Here is a 17,168-nt window from a genome sequence, read left to right on the forward strand (position 1 = left end):
AATCTTTAAAAAAAAAAAATGGTCAAATGGCCTGGAGGCGGGGGGCCCAAATCACCCCTAGTTGAGAACCACAAGTTCACACCCAGTAGTGGTGTTGGGACACAGTGGTCTATATAGAATGGAGTCTTGGTGACCTTTGCGGAATGTACTCTGTCCTGAAAACCCAGTTTCCAATGCTCTGGAGTTGGAGGAAGGCCTTTAAAGTAAAGTAACTAACACCCCTCACCTAATAAGTAAGAAAAGCTAAGAGGGTCTCAAAGAAAAGGGGGGAGAATGAATGTGGAGTTGAAACCCTTATAGTTAGGACTGGACTGTGATAGTGGGGGTTATTTTTATCCTCCACTTGTTTGTTTTTTTTTTTTTAAGAATTTGTTTGTTTATTTGACAGATAGAGATCACAAGTAGTCAGAGAGGCAGGCAGAGAGAGAAGAAGGGAAGCAGGAAGCAGACTCCCCACTGAGCAGAGAGCCTAATGCGGGGCTTGATCCCAGGACCCTGGGGTCATGATCAGAGCCAAAGGCAGAGGCTTTAACCCACTGAGCCACCCAGGTGCCCCTTTACCCCCACTTTAAAGATTAAAAAAGAAAGAAAGAGGAGCACCTGGGTGGCTCAGTCATTTAGCATCTGCCTTTGGCTGTGGTCATGATCCCAGGGTCCTGGTATCAAGCCTTGCATTGAGCTCCTTGCTCAGCAGGAATCCTGCTTCTCCCTCTCCCACTCTGCCTGCTTGTGTTTCCTTTCTCACTGGTTTCTCTCTGTCAAATAAATAAACAAAATCTTAAAAATAAATAAATAAAAAGAAAGAAAGAAAATCTGAGGCTCAGAGAGATCAAGCAAATTGCCCAAGGTCAAGCAGTTAGGAAGGGATAGAATTGGGATTCAAACCTAGGACTATCTACAAAATCTTATGCTGCAATTTTAGAACTCCAAGAATCTTATCTTTCATTTATTCATTTTTTTATTCATTCATCCATCCATGTGTTCACTTACAACCATTTAATTAGCTCTCACTTCGTGCCAAGCTCTGGGAATAGAGTGATGAATGAGACAGTCAGTCCTCACATTCATTGAAGTTGTCTAGTGGGGGGATAAAAACGATAAATAAACAATCACACAAGGAATTATATAACAGTTATGATAAGAGCAGTGGAAGAAAAGCTTAGAGAGCTGTCTGTACTAGCTCTCCCTGGGTATGTGCCTTTTTGCAATATGACTTTTGTTTTTTAAGATTTTATTTATCTATTTGTCAGAGAGAGAGCACAAGCGGGGGGAGCAGCCGGCTGAGGGAGAAGAAGGCTCCCCACTGAGCAAGGAACCCGATGTTGAGCAGGGAGCCCGATGCTGAGCAATAGATACAATGAAAGAGACATTGTTATGTGACTTCTGAGCCTTGGCCTCTAAGGACCCTGTAGCTTCTACTGCCAACCTCTTGTTGCCTGAAAACCACCATGTAGGAAACCCCCAGTTTAGCCTCCTCGCTGTCCCAGACATTCCACCTGTCCCGGCTGTTCCCAGCAGTCTAGCTGAGGCTCCTGACGTATGAGTGAGACTATCCAGGAAGAGCTAGCACCCAGTCAACCCAACAACTGATGGCAGCTGCACTTTGCCAGATCACCCCAGGCAAGATGGAGCCCAGTCAAAATCACAGAAGTATGAGCATATGCATCGTTGAAGGTGGTTTGTTACCCAGACAAAGAAAAGCCATTCAAAGCCCTACCCTGGTCTGGGGTTGGGGTGTGGGTTTTAGGGTGGCGTCCTTGAAAACATCAGATTCAAGCTGAGACCTGGGAGTAAGTAGGTGTCAGCCTGGGAGAGAGTGGGAGAAGAGTATCCAGGTGACATAGACACCAGTTTGAATGCCTTGAACTAAAAATGAACTGTGGAGTGCTCACTTTGGCAGCACATATACTAAAATTGGAACAATACAGAGATTAGCATGGCCCCTGTGCAAGGATGACGCACAAATTCGTGAAGAGTTCCATATTTTTTGGTGCAAAAACAATGAATACTGTTACACCGAAAAGAAACTTTTTAAAGTTACCTATATTTTAAAACTTTCATCTTAAAAAAAAAAAAATGAACTGTGGATGTATGAGGATCTAAGCAAGGAATGGGCAGCATAAGATGGTGTGAAGAGAGAGGTGAGCTCAACACTGTAACCAATGACCAACGTGTGGAGTGCTTTACTGACTACACACTGCCCATCTCCAACCCCAGATCTACTTTTTATAACATTCTGGATACACCCACAGCCTGTTCCAAGCATGTAAATTTCATATACCCTATATGTTGAAGAATTAAAAAGTTGAAAATATAGATGGACATTAACCTGGCTCCCAGAAGCTGGGGAAAGGTTGAGTCACAGTCTTCTGGGGATGAACAATATGAAGATGACAAGGCAGCCTGAGCACAGGGGGAAAAAATGTGTTTTTAATAGCTGTGATGACCATCTAAGCTATTATGGCCGCCACTTTCACTGATCTAAGCTCATTCTTAAATGGAAATTTACTTGAAAAGCCCTTTCTTTGCATAATGGAAAATCAGGCTTGTCTAATTCCTTTTCCCCAAGGTAATAGCCCCAGGGTGTAATGGGATGCCTGGCTACCAGTCCTGCTCTTCAGGGGCTCCCTGGGTAACCCCCTTCTCAATGTCCTTTATCCCTGACTCAGGAAAGTCCCCCTAAGGATGCCTCACCTCCAAGGTCACTGCTGAGAACTGTAGGGAAGAGGGAGAATTGATGGGACTGACATCACTGTGTTGTTCATTCTCCTAGGGAAGATGATCCAGCAGGAGCTCCCTCAGCAGGGGTACCGTGCTGAGCCTGATGGCCACAGACTTCCCATTAGGCAGGCTTTCCCAAGGACAGCTGCAAGATCCCACAGCCGGGCAATGGGAGGAGGGCATGCTGGGTGTGGCTCCATGCTTATGGAACCTGGACGCTCCTGCCTTTTCTCCGGTTGGGAAGAGGGTCCTACCGCTCGGCCCTACCAAAGAGGGTGGGGTTTTTTAACTATAAAAGTGAATATTTGCTCAGAACAACACAAGGGGTCACAAAAAAATTATACATTTAAGAAAACTGACAAATCCCCAAAGCATGACAAAATCCAGGGAGGAAAAACCACATGCATTTATTAATTAACTGCCTGACATACCTCCATAATACATTTTCCCCTACGTTTTAGGCTGCAAAGTTAAAAAAAAATTTTTTTTTAATTTTATTTATTTGCCAGAGAGAGAGAGAGTGCACAAGCAGGGGGAGCAGCAGGCAGAGGGAGAAGCAGGCTCCCTGCTGAGCAAGAAGCCCAGACACAGGACTCCATCCAAGGACTCCAGAATCATGACCTCAGCCAAAGGCAGATGCCTTAACCCACTGAGCCATCCAGGTGTCATTTTTTAAAAATTTTGAATCCTGGGCTGCTTGGGTGGCTCAGTGGGTTAAGCCTCTGCCTTCGGCTCAGGTCATGATCTCAGGGTCCTGGGATGGAGCCCCATCGAGCCCTGAATTGGCTCTTTGCTCAGCAGGGAGCCTGCTCCCAACCCACCCCACCCCCGCCTGCCTCTCTGCCTACTTGTGATATCTTCTTTAAAAAAATTTTTCGAATCCCTTCTCTTCATCAATCCTGGCTCACAAGAGCTTCCTTTTGTTTTTCTTGTTGTTGTTGTTGTTATTGTTGAAGTATATGATACATACAAGTACATATTTTCACAGGTGAAGAGTGCAGCACTGTGAACAATAATGCAAATAGATCCATTTTTAAAATAAAGCCAGAGCAGCCATTTGGAGGAACTGTCTTGCACATCTTGTTTTCTAAATCTTTGAACAGGACCAAATCTCCAGCATCCCCAGAAGTCAGCAAGAACGAGAAAATCCTGTTTGAAAAGACATGGACTTTTGCCTAATGACTACTCCACCTGACCAATCAATGAAGTACAAAACCAGTCCTCCTTATCAGCACCAATGAACTCGTCTTAGAAACAACTTACCTCCTCTTTCTTTTCTCCCTCTTAAAAACCCGAGTCTACCTCCTATAATCAGGACACCCTTTGGGGTTCTACACAAATCTATGTGAACATTTGCAAAGAGTTGCAATTCTTTGATCCCAGTGCTTCGGCTTTGAATTGGTTTCTTGATTTTAGGTGGACATTCCAGTTCAATGATATTTTTTACATATGCGTACATTCATATAACCACCACCCAAGATATAGAAACTTTCTGAAAGGTGTCTACTCTTAACCCAATTTTATTACTAAATAATACCATTTTTTTTATATTGGCTGAGGTCCACGTATTAGGGCTTTATGTGCATGGTATCATTTAATCCTCACAACAAAGGATTGTCATCATCTCCATTTTACAGATGAAGAAACTGAGGCTTCGAGAATTTAAATACCTTGCCTAAGGTCGCCCAAAGAAGCAGGTGCCAGTGTTGCACTCGAACCCAGGTCTAGCAGACTCCAAGGCCCATGGTCCCAAAAGCACTGTCCTAGCAGGGTACACCTACTGGCACCACTTCAAAGTAACCTCTGCCTCCCCCATTTTTGTTTTATTTTGCTTATGTTCTTTAAAAGTTGGATAGAATAATCTCCACTCCCAGTATCCCTCCTCCTGCAAGCTCAGGGCCCGATTTCTCTCCCCTGAAGTAGACATCCTACTGTCCCATTTTTTCTGAAGACCACAGGAGCCACTCTGGTGGGCTTTTAGCCCTCCCTGGGAAAACAGAATAGCTCACACACTTTCCCAGGGTCCATAGGGGAGAAGGTGCAGCTGAGAACTGTGCATGCTCTTTATCTGGAGTTGGAGCGGAAATGTCACAGGCTTTGGAGTCATGTTGTCTTTGGACACGTCCTGCTTCAGCTGCTACCTGGCGAAGTGACCATGAGCAATTTGTCTTCTCTCTTAGAATGACAGTTTCCTCAGCCTGAATAGGAGGATATTAAGAGAAGCTTGCTGATAGGGTTGATTTGAGAATGAGATGAGATCACGTCAGGCACACAAGAGGTACACAAAGACTGTTGCATTTCCAACAGGCACAGGATCTGATGACCTTTCACACATGCCAGATTACCAAGTGGGTCCAGGACAGGAAAACAATCAACCACAATAAATTTAGAAGTGGTGGCAAATAAAAACAAGAGATAGGGGAGAAAAAAAGTCAGGGAGGTAAAGGACCCAGGCAGAGAGAATGAAGTATAAACTGGGAGTCCTGAGTTGGCACCCAGGCTCCAGATTGAGCCTTTTCTGGGGCAGCCTGGCTCTGAGCATTTAGACTTCACTTGTCTTTGGATAGCCTTCCAGATAGCTCACAGCTTGCGTATGACTATTCCCAGACCCACCTGATTGTTGAAAGCTAATAAAATCCTTCTTTCTCCCTTTCTCCTTGCTCTGCCCCTGAAGCTTAGGCTGGTCCTAAACAGTTCAGTAAACTCCACATGGGTGACCTCATATAGATGTGGCACCTGGGTTAGTCCAGGCTTCAGCCAGGTCACACAAAAACATGCACGAAAGACCTTAGCAAGAGAAATGCAACTTTTCTCCTGTGTTCCTAATTTGGGATGGTAGACAAGAAGGCTAAACCCATACCCTTCCACACTGCCTGAAGGAGAAGAAAAATCATGAGTGTCTATTGACTGAGCAGCACTGGTGGTGGGGTGGGGAGGGACAAGTATGTAAGCCCACTTGTCCAAGTCAAAGCTAACCGCTATGCCTAGTTTTCCATAACCCTCACAACTTTGGGAGGGAAAAGTGTTATTTCCTCCTTTCCGTGTAGGAGGAAATTGGGGCTCTAAGAAGTTAACAGCAATGTCACAAGGCCAGTGGGTAACCAAGCCAGGATCCAAACCCAGTCTTATCTTAAGGTCTTGTCCTTTTAACAAGTACCATTTCCATTTAGGTTAACTTTTGTAGTAAATGCTAATGTTCCAAGTTGAGAGTTGAAGATTCAGAGAAATTTAGCAACTTGCCTGCAACCACAGAATTATTGCTTGGCCTCATTACTCCCATTGCTAATCTCCCACATCTCTGTCTTCTGCTCTCAAGGAGCCTGTCATCCTTTGCTCGGATTGGAGCTAGCGGGGTAAGTGTCCATCTCTGATTTGCTCCCCCGTGGTGCCGAATGGGTACCTGGTTGTGGCTTCCATTTTTAGTCAGTGCTGGCTAATTGAAAGTAATCCCAAATGGCTGCCAGAGCCTCTCTTCAACTCCTGCCCCTTGGGGTCCCTTGGGTCCATAGCAGTGTGATGACCTCAGATTGGGCCAAAGGCAATAACCAGGAGCTGCCGGCATCCAGCTTGGGGTAGCAGCCAGAAGGCCCCAGAGCAAGTCTGATTTAATCTCATAATGGAATGTGACTCAGATAAGGCTTTTATCAATCATTCCTGGGCTGTGGGGAAAAAAGGACCATCCGAGAATCATGAAGGCATGCTTTCTCCTATCCTGGGGCTGCCCAAAGGTATCCAAAGGCCTGGCCCCACTGGAAGGCCCAAGGGAAAGTAGGGGCGTCAGGGGGCACTTGGAAATACTTGGCTCAAATTTTCAGGACTGAGGGAATAGGTGGGAGAGGAGGATAACTGGTGAATCCATATATTCAGGCAGAAAAGACATCAAATCCTAACACTTAAAATAATAATAATAATAGCAGCAATTACTTATTAGGCATTGTACTAAGCATTTAAATGCCTGTCAATAGATACTATTTCGTCCTTATTTACAGAAGAGGAAATCAGACTCAGGCAGGTAAGTTACCTGCCCAAGGTCACACAGTTGCTGGAATGGGAGAGCTGGGATTTATACAGAAATGCACCTGATTTCCTACCCTCCTGCCTCACCCTGGCACTGACGGCCCGGACACAATCACTCTTGTTCACACACTCCTATGCCCCCAGAATTTGCTAGCGCCTCACAAGCTTATCCTTTTCCTGGAAGAATTCCAGAAAGCTTTATACAACCACAAGCAGCAGCCTCCCCATCACCCCGAAAGGGAGGAAGTAAAGGATAAAACAAGGTAAACTGACCAATCAGAAGCAGAGGGACTACACCCCCCCACCCCCCAACCCCCAGGGGCAGCCTTAGCAACGGAAAGTGGAGTCTGGCCTTCTGCCAACTGCTTTCTGTGTCCCTCGCTCCCTTCCTCAGCCCCAACCTCCCCACTCTTGCCTCTCATTTTCTCCTAGATCAACTTTACTTTCCAGGTCCCTATCCCACTGGCCTTGTTCATTCAAGAACACTTCTAAGTACCCACTATTAGCAGTAGACTAGGGATTCGCCATCTTTACTAGACAGGAACATGTACAATGCAATTTTAATAGTAATAATAGCTAATACTTACTGAGCACTTACTATGTGCCTGGCACTTTACTTTCATTTTGAGTTTGAAGCAGGGAGAACAAACAGTAGCTTTTATGTCAATTACAACAAGACTAAGTCAGACAAGGGAAGAGCATTAATATTCCATGAGCTCTTGCTATGTCTTAGGCTGGGAGACAGAACAGCATGGTAACAAAGAACTTGGGCTCTGGGCTCAGGCCAACTTGGGTTAGAGATCAGTTCCATTACTGCCTAGCTGTGTGTTTATAGATAAGCTAACTCACTGAGTCTCAGTGTCTCCGTCTATAATATGTAAATAATAATAGTTCTTATCTCCTAAGGTTGAGAGGATTAAAGAAGTGATTTGTATAAAGTCCTTAGCAAATTCCCCAACAGGTAGTAATCAATGAATGTAAAGCAACTGTCACTGCTTATTCAAATAACAGGAAGGTAAAATAGCTAAATAATTCTAAAATTCTTGAATAAAAGATTTATTCATTTATTTTAGAGAGCCAGTGGCCTGGGGTGGGGGTGGGGGAATAGGGAGAAAGAGAATCCCAAGCTGACTCCTTGCCGACTGAGCTACCCAGGCACCCCCAAACATTTTTAAAGCTCTTCAGGCCTAAGCAGGAATTTCTTGATGTTCTTGTTTAACTGCATCATTGCAGGGGACTGGACTTAAAATGACTGAGGTCTTAGGGGCTTTCCCAGTCTTTCTGACTGCTGCTTAGAAGCAGGCCTGACTGGAGCTGTTATAACAGCAATGATTTGAGGAGAGCACACATATTTCTAAACATCTGGGCTTGGGTATGAATTGCCACTGGAGAGACAGAGGGGAGGTCTTTTTGGATTTGTGTGCTTCCTATATTAGTTTGCTAGTGTTTCCATAACAAAGTACCACACACTGGGTAGCTTAAACAATGGAAATGTCTCACAGTTCTGGAGACTGGAAGTCCAAAATCAAGGTGTCAGAAGCTTGGGTTCCTGCTGGAGGCTTGTGAACGAACCTGTTCCAGGCCTTTCCCCTGGCTGGTGGTTTGCTGGCAATCTTTGGTATCTTTGTCTTGTAGAAGCACCACCTTGATCTCTGCCTTCATTTTCGCCTGACATCCTTCCTCTGTGCTTGTCTAATTCCCCACCCCCCCACTTTTAAAAAGATTTTATTTATTTATTTGACAGAGAAAAAGATCACAAGTAGGCAGAGAGGCAGGCAGAGAAAGAGGGGGAAACAGGCTCCCCGATCAGCAGAGAGCCCGATGCGGGGCTCGATCTCAGGAACCTGAGATCATGACCCAAGTCAAAGGCAGAGGCTTAACCCACTGAGCCACCCAGACACCCCTAATTTCCCCCTTTTTATAAGAATACAAGATGTATTGTCTTATAAGACCACTCTACTCCAGCAGGACCTCATCTTAACTACATCTGCCTTGGCCCTATCTCCGTTTTTAAATTTTAATTTTTTATTTTTCTTCTTAAAAGATTTTATTTATTTACTTGACACAGAGAGAGAGAGCACAGCAGGGAGAACAGCAGGCAGAGGGAGAGGGAAAAGCAGGGTTCCTGCGGAGTGGGGAGACCGATGCAGTGCTTGATCCCAGGACCCTGGGGTCATGACCTGAACCAAAGGCAGATGCTTAATGACTGAGTCACTGAGGAGTCCATCACCCCCATTTTTTTTTTTTAAGATTTTATCCTAGGGGCGCCTGGGTGGCTCAGTGGGTTAAGCCGCTGCCTTCGGCTCAGGTCATGATCTCAGGGTCCTGGGATCGAGTCCCGCATCGGGCTCTCTGCTCGTCAGGGAGCCTGCTTCCCTCTCTCTCTCTCTCTGCCCGCCTCTCCATCTACTTGTGATTTCTCTCTGTCAAATAAATAAATAAAATCTTTAAAAAAAAAAAAAAAAAAAAAAGATTTTATCCTATCTCGGGGCACCTGGGTGGCTCAATGGGTTAAAGCCTCTGCCTTGGGCTCAGGTCATGATCCCGGGGTCCTGGGATCAAGCCCTGCATCGGACTCTCTGCTCAGCAGGGAACCTGCTTCCCTTCATCTCTCTCTGACTGCCTCTTTGCCTACTTGTGATCTCTGTCAAATAAATAAATAAAATTTTTTAAAAAAGATTTTGTCCTATCTCTCTCTCTCTTTTTAAAGACTTTATTTATTTATTTGACAGACAGAGATCACAAGCAGGCAGAGAGGCAGGCAGAGAGAGAGAGGGGGCAAGCAGGCTCCCCGCTGAGCAGAGAGCCTGATGCGGGGCTCGATCCCAGGACCCCAGGATCATGACCCAAGCCAAATGCAGAGTCTTTAACCCACTGAGCCACCAGGTGTCCCTCTTTTTTTTTTTTTTTAAATAAATAAACTTACCCTTAAAAAAAAAAAAGACTTATTTATTTATTTGAGAGAGAGATCATGAGCAGGGGAAGGGGAAGAGAGAATCTCAAGCAGAGTCCCGCTGTGCATGGAGTCCAATGTGGGGCTCAGTGTGGGACTCGATCCCAGGACCCTGAGATCATGACTTGAGTGGAAATCAAGAGTCAGACACTTAACAGACTGAGCTACCCAGGAGCCCCTGCAACGGTTCTATTTCCTACTAAGATACTTCTAAGATACTGAGGATTAGGGTTTCAACAAAGGAATTTTGGAGAGGTGCAATTCAACTCATAAAATGCTAGCACTTCTCAATGAAGCTCATGACCTCAAACTTTTGAAACTTTCAGAATTTGCTGGTGTTTCTTCCTGTGGCTATTTTGAAGTTATAAGTCTATGGAGCCCTCCTTCCACCCTTCTTATCTACCTACTTTTCAATACTTCTGCCTTAGAATTAGAATCCTCTTTAAAAAATCAACATCTTGGGACGCCTGGGTGGCTCAGTTGGTTAAGCGGCTGCCTTCGGCTCAGGTCATGATCCCAGCATCCTGGGATCGAATCCCACATCGGGCTCCTTGCTTGGCAGGGAGCCTGCTTCTCCCTCTGCCTCTGCCTGCCACTCTGTCTGCCTGTGCTTGCTCTCGCTTCTCTCTCTATGACAAATAAATAAATAAATAATCTTAAAAACAATAAATAAAAATAAAAAATAAAAAATCAACATCTTTGGGGTACCTAGGTGGCTCAGTCATTAAGCATCTGTCTTCAGTTCAGGTCCTGATCCCAGGGTCCTGGGATCAAGCCCCATATCAAGCTCCCTGCTTGGCAGGATGCCTGTTTCTCCCTCTCCCACTCCCCCTGCTTGTGTTCCCTCTCTCACTGTGTCTCTCTGTCAAATAAATAAAATCTTCTTTAAAAAATCACCATTTTACTTTCTAAAGCTTCCAAACTCCTTTTCAGTCTTTTGATGACAGTATTGAGGTCTCAACATTTATTCAAAAAATTACTTACTGAATAGGCACTAAGCTCTGAGAAAACGTAACAACTAAGATCCAGTCCCTACCTTCACAAAACTACTAAGTTGAGTGGATACCAGAGCATTTACTTTTATATATATATATATAATTATGTTTATTTTTTTTTTAATTTTTTATTTTTTATAAACATATATTTTTATCCCCAGGGGTACAGGTCTGTGAATCACCAGGTTTACACACTTCACAGCACTCACCAAATCACATACCCTCCCCAATGTCCATAATCCCACCCCCTTCTCCCAAACCCCCTCCCCCCGGCAACCCTCAGTTTGTTGTGAGATTAAGAGTCACTTATGGTTTGTCTCCCTCCCAATCCCATCTTGTTTCATAAATGTTTATTTTTTTTAATTTTATTAAGTTTAAGTAATCTCTACACCCACGGTGGAGCTTGAACTCACAACCTCAAAATCAAGACTTACAAGGTCCTCTGACTGAGCCAGCCAGGCATCCAGAGAGCCTTTACTTTAATTCTAATTTAATTTTAGAGCATGTAAGTCCTTGAACCCCACCCAAGCTTAGTTCCTCAACATTCTTTTAGAAACTGTAAGATCGTGTAATGCAATTTTTTGGGAACTTCAAGGCACTGTTGCAAATCAAATAATTTGGGACTCAGTACAATGACAAAATGGGAAAAAAGGTTTCTTGACTAGTTTCTTGTTGACACTCTGGTTAGTAACTGGTCTGACCAATTTGTGCTTACTACTTTTCTGTCATAAGGGTGTGTTTTATACAAGCTCATTCCTAAAAAGACCACTCGAGTTTTTAAAGAAGCATTTTTACCTCATAAAGGAACAACATTGCTCTCATCCTAGCGTGGTCTCTGTAGCTCCAAGGAAAAGAGATGTTCGCATGTTAGCCCAGGAAGAGGTGGGCATTAATGGTTGGGTACAGACTGCATAGACTCCAAAGATAGGAAATTAGCAAAGGTAAGCTTCATGAAACTGAAAAATCACCAGGACCAGAGCCATTTCTCTTTTTCACGTGGAGTAAAGCTACGTAGTTTCTTCTTTGTATTTCTCTTCACACCTCTCCTTATCAGTTTTCTCAGCTTATCCATGAACTATACACACTTCAAAATGGTGGTACTTGCTCTGGAATCTACATGACTCCCCACAATTGACTTTTTCAGCTCCCAGGAAAGGAATCTGATTTGTCCTTAGGTTAAGAGTTCACTCTTGGTCCAATCAACAGTGGCCAAGGGGAGAGAGTACAAACATGGATGCCCAGATCTAGCTTTTTGGGCAACAAATCAAAGCATTTGATTTGTAGAGAGTTCTGAAGACTATAATGACCTAGTTGACTAGACTATTGTATTCCAAAATACTAGCTGGTGGATAAATTTAGTTTGTTTTTTTTTTTTGTTATTGTTATGTGTTTTTTTTTAAAGATTTTATTTGTTAATTTGATAGATGGAGATTAAAAGCAGGCAGAGAAGCAGGCAGAGAGAGAGGAGAAAGCAGACTCCCTGCTGAGCAGAGAGACCCATAGGGGGCTTGATCCCAGGACCCAGGGATCATGACCTGAGCCTAAGGCAGAGGCTTTAACCCACTGAGCCACCCAAGTGCCCCAATTTGTTTTTGTTTTTTTAAGATTTTATTTATTTGAGAGAGAGAGAGACAGTGATAGTGAGAGAGTGGGGAGGAGAGGGAGAATTAGGCTGTCTGATGAGCAGAAAGCCTGATGTGGGGCTTGATCCCAGGACTCTAGGATCACGACCTGAGCCAAAGGAAGGAGCTTATCCAACTGAGCAATTTAAATCTGTGAACAATTTAATCATAGGTATCATTTCTTCTTTCTTTTTTCTTTTTTAAAATTTTTATTTATTTATTTGACAGAGAGAGATCACAAGTAGGCAGAGAGGCAGGCAGAGAGAGATGGAAGCAGGCTCTCCACTGAGCAGAGAGCCCGATGCGGATCTCGATCCCAGGATGCTGAGATCATGACCTGAGCCAAAGGCAGCCGCTCAACCCACTGAACCATCCAGGCGCCCCATGGCTATCATTTCTTAAGCTCTCACCCTAGCATCTAATTTAATCTTCACAGCAAACCACCCCAGGTAGGTATTATCATTCCTGTTTTAACAGATGAGGAAGAGAGGCTCAGAAAGGTTAAGTGAGAAGTAGTCAAGTCACAATGAATTGGGATTGAAACCTGGATTTATTTGACTCCAGATCCTGTGCTCTTCACTTCTAGGGGTATAGGCTAATGTTATTGTGGTAAGAAACGATTTTTTTATTTTTATTTATTTTTTTTATTTTTATTTATTTATTTATTTATTTATTTATTTATTTTTTACCACCAATAAACAAAGATTTATTTGGAAATTTCCAAACCTGCCAGAAGTGGCACTTGCCAAGCCCTGGGGTCCACCCTTCTACCAAGCTCTGAAGGGCAGCGACAGACCTTTCTCCCTGCCCCCTCACATCCCCCCGCCCTCCACCAAGCACGCACACCCGTACCTCAGGCCATGTCAGAGAACTGGAGCCCCCCTGGGGGCGGCTCTACCGCCCTGGGCTCAAGAGCTGGGCTGGCAGGCCTCTGGCGTCCGAGGAGATGATGGCGGCCAGAGCCACTTGCATAGATTGAGGAAAAACAGAAGGAGGCACCAAACAGGGCTCCCTGAAAACCCCAACTTACCCCTGTACAAAAAAAGTGGCTCCCGCATAGAAAAACCTGCTTCCCACATAGTGCAAATACCCAAAGAAAAGGAAAAACCAGCAGCAAGGCTGGGCTGGTAGGAATGGCAAAGAACTTTGGTTTAGAAAGGCCAGGAAGAGTGTGAGCTGTGCTCCTCTCCCTCATCCAGCTCCCCAGAGCCAGCTCGGACACTGGCCCCAAGGGGGTCTGTAAACAAGCAAAGCCAGCGGGCCTGGGTCTGAAAGGTCTCCGTGACAATGTCAATCAAAGCATAGCGTCCAGCGGACCGACTGGGGCCCGCCTGCCTGCAGGGAGCAAAGGAGGCAGCTGTGGAGAACCCATTTAAAGCCAAAGTAAAAAGTAAGTATAAGGCTTTGGGGACCAAGCAACAAGGAATCCTAGCACTACATTTATGAAACTCTAGCTGGGGAGCAGAGGGGGACAGGAGGCACCCCTCATCCCATCCTTAGCCTATGTGTCTATGACGCCAGAGGGTGGTCCCCTTCCCAGCAGAGGAGGGGGTCCCTGAGCAGTTAGGTCAAGCGGATTCCCAGCACCTGTTCCAGTTCCTGCCTTCGCTGCTGCACCTTGGCAAAAATGCGCAGAGCAGAGTGGGGAAGGGCAGAGGGAGAGGGCGAGAGAGAATTCCGAGCAGGCTCCATGCCCAGCGCAGAGCATAATGCAGGGCTCCACCTCATGATCATGACCTGAGCTGAAATCAAGATTCGGTCGCTTTCCTAACCGAGGCACCCAGGTGCCCTGTAAAAAAGCAAGTTTCAGCTGCTGAATAACTTCCAGTGAAGTTCCTTGATCAAGGGTACAAGTGGGACTTCACAGCCCCAGGCTCCAGGCTGTGGTTGCTGAAGACCTGATCTGCTAGCTGCTGTTCTTCTGTCATTAGGGGCAGTTTCTGGTCTCCTGGTTCTCCCGTGTCACTGGGATTGTGTAGGTTAAGAAGTTCCTCTTCACAGCTACCAACACAACTTAAATACCCTTCCCTGACAAACTTTGGCCTCTGTACCCCCTTTGCAGGTAATAGGAGATGACCCACCCCCTTCCCCAAGTTCAGAAAGAGAAGCACAACAAGGATTTCTGGTTCAGGGACTAAACTACCTCCTTTAGACTTGGCTTCTTTTCCATTAAGATTGAAAGTTGCAAATCAATCAGGAGAAAATTGCCCTCGGGACCGCTGAGCAGACATCTTCACTCAAATCAGGACCTGAATGTGTGCGTCAAAAGCATCTCACACACACACACACAAAAAAAGCATCTCACAGTCTCATTCATTGCCAACCAAGTCTCTGGGGCGGTCCAATTGATTTAGGAGCATTCACTCAGAACTAACAATCATGGCACACATCTGCTGCTGGGCCAGCCCTCTGATTTCTACTTCTCACTCATTGGTCCAACGGGCAAGGTGAATCTACAGTGTAAAAAGGACGATGCTAACAAATGAACAACAGAGCTGCTGTCCTCCGCCCTCCAGGATCACCAAGACGAACAAACTGTAGGTACTAAAAATTCTGTCAGGTTTTGAAGGAGTTAGGGAGGATATCGTCATAGAACATCTACTACATGCCATTAGTTCATTGAATGTTCACAACTCTAGTTACTATCTTAAATATTAACTAAGATTCCGTTAATATCTTCATTTCTAGGCATAAACAATATTTTAGCTATGGAGAGTAGAATTTCTTAAATATAAAAATAAATAACAAAAGGTTTTATGAGTGTACCATTAGCTTTAAAACTGATTTCTCTCACAGAAGAGACCTGGAAAGAGTTCTCTGGCTGGGGTGGTTAAAAAATGGTTATCACTCTCTTACTGTTTTACCCACTCTCATCTTCCATAAAATGCTTTAAGCACACTGTCGTGGTCAGACAGATCAGGATTGAAATCACAGCTCTTCCAGTCATCAGGAAAATGAATTCCCTATAAGTATTTCAGACAGAGGGAACTTAATACAAAGAATTTAACACTGTGGCCACTCGGGTGACAGAAGAACTTTAAAGCCAAAATGGGGAAAGTGAGGTAACTCAGTGGTAGTGAACCACTACCACACTGGTTTGGAGGCCAAAGGAAGGCCCCCAGAAGCTGTCAAGGCAGGAATACTGGCTCCTTCTATCCTCAGCCCTCCAATCTTGTACAGTGGCTACCATTGGCCAAACCCAGCCAAAATCCAGCTGACAAGGGAGCCTGGGAAATGCAGCCTGATGGGAGGTGGGATAGGGGTAGGGGGGTGGTCCACCTGTGACACAGAATATCAGAAAGGGGACAATGGATCTGAGGGTAAACAGGCAAATGATCGGCCCAGCTCTCGCTTGTTTCAAATTCCTCCTTCATAATAAATGATTTTTAAAAAGATTTTCTTTATTTGTCAGAGAGAGAGAGATTAAGAGAGCACAAGCAGGGGGAACAGCAGGCAGAGGGAGAAGCTGGCTGCTTGCTGAGGAAGGAGCCAGATGTGGGACTTGATCACAAGACCTGAAATCATGACCTGAGCCCAAGGCAGAGGCTTAACAGACTGAGCCACCCAGGCCCCCTATAATAAATGATTTCAATCCCACGGGGTTGTTCTAAGAATTAAAGGAGCAAATCCAAATAAATGTTAGCATGGTTCCTGGCACCTAGAACGGAGTTTACTGTAATGAATTTTGCCCTAGATGGAAAAACTAGGATTCAGACAGATTAGGTAGTCTATTCAAGGAAAGAGCGTGGGAGCTGGGAGATGGCTGTGATGTTGGGGAGGTCACTTCATTTCCTCCAGTCTTCATTTCCTCCTTCTACCAATTAACTCACTGCGGCTGAGGGGATTCCTTCTTTCTGCAAATATTTCCTGAGCACCTGCCTCGTTCCAGGCTCTGTGGGTGCAGGCCCACACTGCCTCCCCACCCAGAGTTTGCAAGCTGGTCAGGAGAAACACACTGACCAGGGAAGTCGCACAGATCGCACACATATCATGAGACTGTGATAAAGGCTAAGAAGAAATAAGTGCTGGTAAGGGTGGGTTACAGGATGGCCTGGCCTAGTCTGGGGAGGTGACTGAGGTCCACCGGGCCTGATGGATGAGTGGCAGTGGGCCCGGTAAGGGGGTGAGGAGCAGGGTCAGAGTGAGTTGGGAAACTGCAGGAGGAGCTCCCCCGCAATGCTTGAACAGTGACCCAGCATCGTAGTGCTCGCTGCCTTGCTAGGATCAGGCCATGACGCTTCCCTGAGATGACCTCCGGCCTCCCACGCCTCGCACCCAGCGTCTTGCGGAGACTCCCGGCCGCGCAGCCGGTGGTGCCCTCCCCGCCACAAGCCCTTCCCAGCAGAGCACCGCGTCCGGCTTTAGCCGCGGGACCCAGGCGCAGCTCCCCCGCTCTGCCGCACCACGACCCGGGCAGCCACTGATCCTCAGCTAATGCGTATCGAATTTTTGTTGAATTCGGCCCCGGGCCCGCGCAGAGCGCGCGACGGCGGCGCTGCCAGAGCCTCTTAATTCCCTTTGCATCGATCCCGCCGTTAATGACATAACCTTCTCCCCTAATTAACTGACAACTGCATTAGGCGGCTCGCCTCCCCGCACGCTGCCTGAGGCTTTGCCCATCGCGGCTCCACCCGCGCCAGGGGTGGGAGAAGCCCGCGCCAGGGGTGGGAGTGGGGAGCTGCCGGTACCGCCCTAACTAAACCCAGGGCCCTGCCAGGGGCATCCGAGGTGGGGGATAGCGTTTCAGGGTTTGAATGTCCCTGCCATCCTGATCGGTCAATAACCATTTGCATTGTTTATGCTATTGTTGTCTACTTTATGCCAACACTGGGCAGAGCACTTAACATGCTTCAGCTTGTG

General features: G+C 45.8%; 1 non-coding gene across 1 annotated transcript; it reads left to right on the top strand.

Moving 5' to 3' along the window:
- The first annotated feature begins 1,884 nt into the window (after positions 1 to 1,884).
- Positions 1,885 to 1,988, top strand: LOC132028940 (U6 spliceosomal RNA). The gene has a single exon (XR_009407595.1). It is a non-coding gene; the product is annotated as a U6 spliceosomal RNA (small nuclear RNA).
- Positions 1,989 to 17,168: the final 15,180 nt, after the last annotated feature.

The sequence above is a fragment of the Mustela nigripes genome, chromosome 12 (genome assembly GCF_022355385.1).
Source record: "Mustela nigripes isolate SB6536 chromosome 12, MUSNIG.SB6536, whole genome shotgun sequence".
In the NCBI taxonomy this organism is placed as follows: Eukaryota; Metazoa; Chordata; class Mammalia; order Carnivora; family Mustelidae; genus Mustela; species Mustela nigripes.